Below are 6,964 nucleotides of genomic sequence, written 5' to 3' on the forward strand. Positions count from 1 at the left end.
ACAAGTTCTGACCTCTCACCAACTTCATCCCAATGAACTGGTGATCTGCACTTCCTTCCATACAACGCCTCATAGGGAGCCATACCAATGGATGCTTGGAAGCTGTTGTTGTATGTGAACTCCACTAGAGGTAGTCTAGACTCCCAAGTTCCTTGAAAATCAATCATGCACGCTCTCAGCAAATCCTCTAAAATCTGAATCACTCGCTCAGACTGGCCATCTGTCTGCGGGTGAAAAGCTGAACTAAAAAGCAACTTCGTCCCCATAGCGGCATGTAAGCTCTTCCAGAAGGACGATGTAAACCTTGGGTCCCTGTCGGACACAATAGAGACTGGGAAACCATGCAACCGGACGATCTCCCGGATATAAAGATCCGCATACTGCGTCATGGAGAAAGTCATCTTCACTGGCAGAAAATGCGCTGACTTAGTGAGTCTGTGTGGGGACCCGGACGCTAATCATCTTCTTATTAATCATCTTTGGGGATTTAATTATCAGTTCTGATAAAACAGGGTCTAAAAATTTTTCTTTTTAAAATAAAGTGCGGAAGGTAATGGCATCTACATAATATACATATCTGTATAAAAACTACATTTCAGTAGAAAAGTACAATACTGTACAACCTAAGTCTAAGGTTCAATTACTAAATTCAAGTAATAAATCAAGTCTGCTACAAGTCCGGAATCACCACGCTAAACTCGTCTTCTCTCGTCATCTTCTCGACCCTGATCCAGCCCCACCTGTTGTCATGCACACATACAAAACACGACAACAGCCGGATAACTCCGGTGAGAATAAATCCCAGTATAAAACATGGTAAGCATGTATATAAACAAACTAATTCATAACACATGCGATCATGTATAAACACAATATATTTCATAATCTATGAAATTAAGCATGCAGCTCAAATCAGATAAACATGTATATAAACAAGCTAAATCATAAAACATGCTAGCACAACTGAAAGCAATAACGATGGGTCCCATGATCTAGAAGCCACATCCATATAAGCATGAAGTCCAAATCAAATCATGTCTAGACTTGACTCGATCTATAACTCTAGGGATCTCGGTGTGAATAAGACGTCACTACCTACCCTCCCAATCGGGGTAATGTACGTCTCATTCCTAGACTTCGGTCTGAGCTGTATCAACGGCGGCAATAAGAGTAATACCTACTCCTATGCTGAGATACACCGAAACGTCTAGCTATTTGACAATGCCTGTCAAAGACTCTCCTATCTTAAATGCAATGAATAACAATCTGCAAACAAAGCATAATCATATTCATAACTGAATATCACAATTATCTTACCTGCTTGAATACAATTCTATAATCAAAGCATAATCAGGTAACAATATTAACAATAATCTAGTATGTGATTTTATTGGGAAACTCAAATTAATCTAATTTGAGTTATGCTTCCCGAATATCACATGAATTATACCTTTGTCTTCCTGATCTGATGAAGACGACGTCTCGAAGTCGAATTTGTCCATATCTGATCTGAAATGACAATAACAGATACACTGTATCAATGTGTAACCCGATTTACAATCTGTTCTGATCAATATCTTTATAAACTACAATCTGATTCATATCAACAATATCACGAGATAACAGAAACCAATACTGAATCTGATCAATCTGTACCAACTGATGTTTAGACGGCATAACACTACAGTCTTGTAACCCCGTCAGTCTTAACATCACAATTACACTACCAGAATTCCTAATAAATCTCAGTACAATCTATAACTTCAGTATCTGTACACTGTAAAATGAATAACCTCATAATTCTGATAGCAATCTTAATCAAATCAACTTTAAAATTCATAACAATTCCATAAACAATCTGTTTCTAAATCTGACTTCGATTCTACAAAATCTACGGTAGTAGAAACACCATATCTGAATCATATTCAATTCTAACAACATCATAAATTCAAATCTTGTCTAAATGTAATACAACTTACGTCCTTGTGTAGCTCGTAGCGAGAGGAGTTCAGAACTGAAGTCAGATTCCAATTTAGATAAACGATTTGCTCGTAAATCAATTTCTAAAGAAAAAGAACAAAGCTTTTCCCTAAACCCTCGATTTTCTCCTTCCAATTCTGAAGAATTGCATGCCAATATATATATATATATATACATACCTTCCGTGCATGCAAAGCAAATGGCACAACCTTTGTGCAACACGTCTCGCGCATATGCGCGGTCACTACTCGCGCATATGCGCGAGACCTACTGTCTCGGCGAAAGTACTACTCGCGCATATGCGCCATTATTTCCGCGCATATGCGCCACCCCTAATGGCCCTCCCGCGCATATGCGCCATCTCCGTCGCGCATATGCGCCGATGGTACTGGCCTTGCCGCGCATGTGCGCGCATTATTTCACGCATGTGCGCGCAAGCCTCGGCCAGCTCCGCGCATGTGCGCCCATCACTACAGCGCATGTGCGCGGGGCTCTTTCTTGGCACACACATTTACACCTTTCTCATGTGTTCTAATTCGATCCGTTCCGTCGATAATTATCGAAATTAATTCAATAAGTCATTTCAGATTAATCTCAGATTACGGTAATCGTATCCAAATCATTTCAGATTACGGTAATTAAATTCTCGGGCATTACAGTCTGTCTACTATAACCCAAATGGAGTTCGATCCTCTGACTGATCTCGGTAATCCAACCACAAAATCCATAGTAATGTTCTCCCACTTCCACTCGGGAATGGGAAGTGGCTTAACCAATCCTGCTGGCCTCTGATGTTCAGCTTTTACTTGCTGGCAAGTGAGGCATTCTGATACAAATCTACGGATGTCTCGCTTCATCCCTGGCCACCAATACAATAACTGTAGGTCTTTGTATATCTTGGTGCCTCCTGGGTGAATGGAATACGGAGATGCGTGTGCCTCTGTCAAAATATCCTGTCTGATCGAACCAACACTAGGCACCCACATTCTACCTCTGTATCTCACAATGCCGTCTGAAACTGTGTACAGCACACTGCCCTTGGCTTCGTCTTTCAGTCCCCATTTCTGTAACTGCTCATCTGAAGACTGACCTGCTCGGATTCGGTCTAGCAAATCAGATTTGACTGTCAGATTAGACAGCCTAGGAGCTCTGCCCTCTCGATAAATCTCTAGACCAAATCTCTGAATCTCTGACTGTAGCGGTCTCTGAGCTGACAACTGAGCTACCACTGCCACTTTTCTACTCAAAGCGTCTGCGACAACATTAGCTTTTCCCGGATGGTAGCTAATTTCGCAGTCGTAATCTTTCACAAGTTCCAACCACCGTCTCTGTCTCATATTCAACTCTTTCTGCGTGAAGAAGTATTTGAGACTCTTATGGTCGGTGAAAATCTGACATTTCTCGCCGTATAGATAGTGTCTCCAAATTTTCAATGCGAAGACGACGGCGGCTAACTCAAGGTCGTGCGTCGGGTAGTTCTTCTCGTGCACCTTCAACTGCCTGGAAGCATAAGCTATGACTCGACCTTGCTGCATCAATACTGCGCCTAACCCGAGCTTAGATGCATCGGTGTAGAGCACAAATTCACCTTGCCCTGTTGGCATGGCTAGCACTGGCGCCGAAATAAGAGCTTGCTTCAGAGTATCAAAGCCCTTCTGACATTCATCACTCCACACGAATTTAGCATTTTTCTTGGTGAGTGAAGTGAGTGGCACCGCTATGGATGAAAATCCCTTAATAAACTTACGGTAGTAGCCTGCTAAACCCAAAAAGCTGCGGATTTCAGATGCATTCTTCGGCTCAACCCATTCCTTGACAGCCGCTACTTTCGCTGGATCCACCTCGATTCCACTGCTAGATACTACATGCCCCAAAAATGCTACCTTTTCTAACCAAAATTCACACTTACTGAATTTCGCAAATAACTTGCGACTCTGCAATGTCTGTAATACTGTCCTCAAGTGCTGGTTGTGCTCCTCATGGCTCTTCGAGTATATTAGAATGTCGTCAATGAATACTATGACGAATTGATCGAGGAACGGCTGAAATACTCGGTTCATGAGATCCATGAAAATTGCTGGGGCATTTGTCAGACCGAATGGCATTACTAAGAACTCAAAATGCCCATACCTGGTCCTGAAGGCCGTCTTGTGAACATCTGCATCCTTAACCTTCAGCTGGTGATACCCTGATCGAAGATCTATCTTAGAGAAAACTGTAGCTCCCTGCAATTGATCAAACAAGTCTTCGATTCTTGGAAGTGGGTACTTATTCTTGATCGTTACCTTGTTCAGCTCTCGGTAATCGATGCACAGTCTCATGCTCCTGTCTTTCTTCTTTACAAAGAGCACTGGTGCGCCCCACGGTGAGAAACTAGGGCGGATAAATCCTTTGTCGAGGAGCTCCTGAATCTGCTGCTTGAGCTCTAACATCTCAGCTGGAGCTAATCGGTACGGTGCCTTAGAGATTGGCGTTGTGCCCGGCACGAGCTCGATTGCAAACTCCACCTCTCTCTCTGGTGGAAGGTCGGTGACGTCATCAGGAAAGACGTCTGGAAATTCTTTGACTACTGGTACCTCTGATAAAGATGGAGTGGGCACGTCAGGCGCTGAGATAATACTAGCCAAGAAGGCCTGACACCCCTTAGAAATTAGCTTCCTCGCCTGCATGCACGAGATCATGCGAGGGAAACTCCTCCATCTGGCTGGTTCAAAAAGAAACTGCTCCATGCCCGACGGTCTAACCAACACTGACCTCTTCTGAAAATCTATCAGAACTCTATTCTTAGTCAGCCAGTCCATGCCCAAGATAATGTCAAATTCTGGCATCGGCAATAGGATTAAATCTGTATAAACTAGGTGGCCATGCAGTTCTAGATCGATATCTCTGACCACAGTGGTAGCTAACAGCTCTTCCCCTGATGGGACTGTTACTGAGAAATTCACGTCTAGGCCAATGGACTTGAGATCCAAATGATTAGCAAACGTTTCCGATATGAAGGAGTGAGTGGCTCCTGAGTCTATCAGTGCAGTTGTGGATAATCTCTTAATAAAAATGTTTCTTGAGATGCGTTAGCACAACACGAACGAACTTATATCCCCAAAATTACTAACATAAACCTTAAGCACAATAGAACTCAATAACCTTAGGCACACAAAATATTAATAGCACGTTAATAATCCCAAGAAGAAAATTCCGCATGCAAGGCAATATAATACTGAGCTTAGGTAGAAAAGTTTACCAGTCAGTAGGGTGGTGTCTGGGTCCGCCTCCTGTGCATGCATGGCGAATACTCTGCCCTGGGTTGGTTGCTTCCACTGTGGGCACTCTTTCAGCACGTGATCTGTAGCCCCACATTTAAAACATTTCCCGGATCCCCATAGGCACTGTCCGGGATGCTGGCGGTTGCACTTCTGGCACACTGGGTAAACAACGGGCCTCTGCGGCGCCCCTTGCTGCTGAACGGGACCCTTGCCCTTCGGCGGTCCCTGAAAAAGTTTCTTTCCTGGCGGCCCCTGATACGGTTTCTTAAAGTGGGGTCGCTGATTCTGCTGCTGATGGTGTGGCTGCGGTGGAGCCTGATAGGGCCTCTTGCCCTGCCTGTCCGCCTCGATATCCCGCTGGTCTTGCTCTGCAGCCAGAGCTCTAGAGACAGCAACTGCATAAGAAGTAGGGCCAGCTACCCTCACGTCACGGCGCAAGATCGGCCGCAAACCATTTAAGAAGTGCCTCAACTTCGCCTGGACATCATTAGCAATGAGGGGCACGAAGTGACATCCCCTCTCAAACTTCCTAACAAAATCTGCCACGCTACTGTCCCCCTGCCGCAACGTCATAAACTCGTTGGTGAGTCTGGTTTGTACTTCCTCAGTGAAGTACTTGGAGTAGAAAACTTCCTTGAAACCATTCCAAGGCAGCACCTGCAAGTTGACTGCCACAGATGCACTCTCTCACCATAATCTGGCGTCCCCTGTCAAAAAGAACGTGGCACATCTGACCCTATCTGCGTCGGTCAGTTCCATAAAGTCAAAGATTACTTCGATGGACTTGATCCATCCTTCAGCGACCATCGGGTCAGTAGTACCCGAAAACTCCTTCGGACTCATCCTCTTAAACCTCTCATATATTGCCTCTGGTTGGGGCCTCGCCCCTGCGCCTGCTGCTGCCTGGTTCCCCGCAAACTGTGCGAAGAACTGTGTCATACCAGCAAGCATCTGTGCCTGTATATCTGGTGGTGGAGGTGGTGGAGGATTGGCCCTCTCCTCATCTCGATGTTCCCTGTTCTCATCCCTTGTTTCACGGTCGATCACACGTCTAGGAGGCATACTGTTCCAATAAATTACCCAACACGTAAACCCAACATGCATGTACATATATCAATATTTTATGATGCACGTAAATCAAACTTAAAACATGCACATACTGAAATCATAACTTGATGCTTACTACATAACATAATGCAAACTTTAAACTTACAGACTTGAGGTGTGACTTCGTGAGCTTCTTGCGACTGGCAGTAGGCATGACCCTTTACAAGAACACCGCTCTGATACCAACTGTAACGAACCGTACTTCTCATACTTAAAATTTGCGGAAAAATTAAAAATTTTCTTAAATAAAAACATCCATACGGTCGTCACTCAACATTCATAAAATAAACCTCACAATCATCCGTCACCAATAAAATTTTGCTAAAAGAAACTGTCTCCAAATATTTCGCATCCAAATGTTTAAAAATCAGAGTATTTTAAACTTGCATAAAAACATAAACATTGCGGTCCTCGGGTCTAGCCTGCCACTCAGCCCAAGCCTGCCCCTTGGTCATCACCTCCTGTCTCCTCAACATAGTCACCTGCATCGATCAAGTCTAGTGAGTCTAAAGACTCAACACGTATAAACTGGGATAACGAGTACTACATAATAAAATTGCCTTCATCTTAAAAATAGGACGTACATAATTTGAAACTTGAGCTTGCATAAACTT

Source organism: Primulina eburnea, chromosome 8, assembly GCF_022965805.1.
Source record: "Primulina eburnea isolate SZY01 chromosome 8, ASM2296580v1, whole genome shotgun sequence".
In the NCBI taxonomy this organism is placed as follows: domain Eukaryota; kingdom Viridiplantae; phylum Streptophyta; class Magnoliopsida; order Lamiales; family Gesneriaceae; genus Primulina; species Primulina eburnea.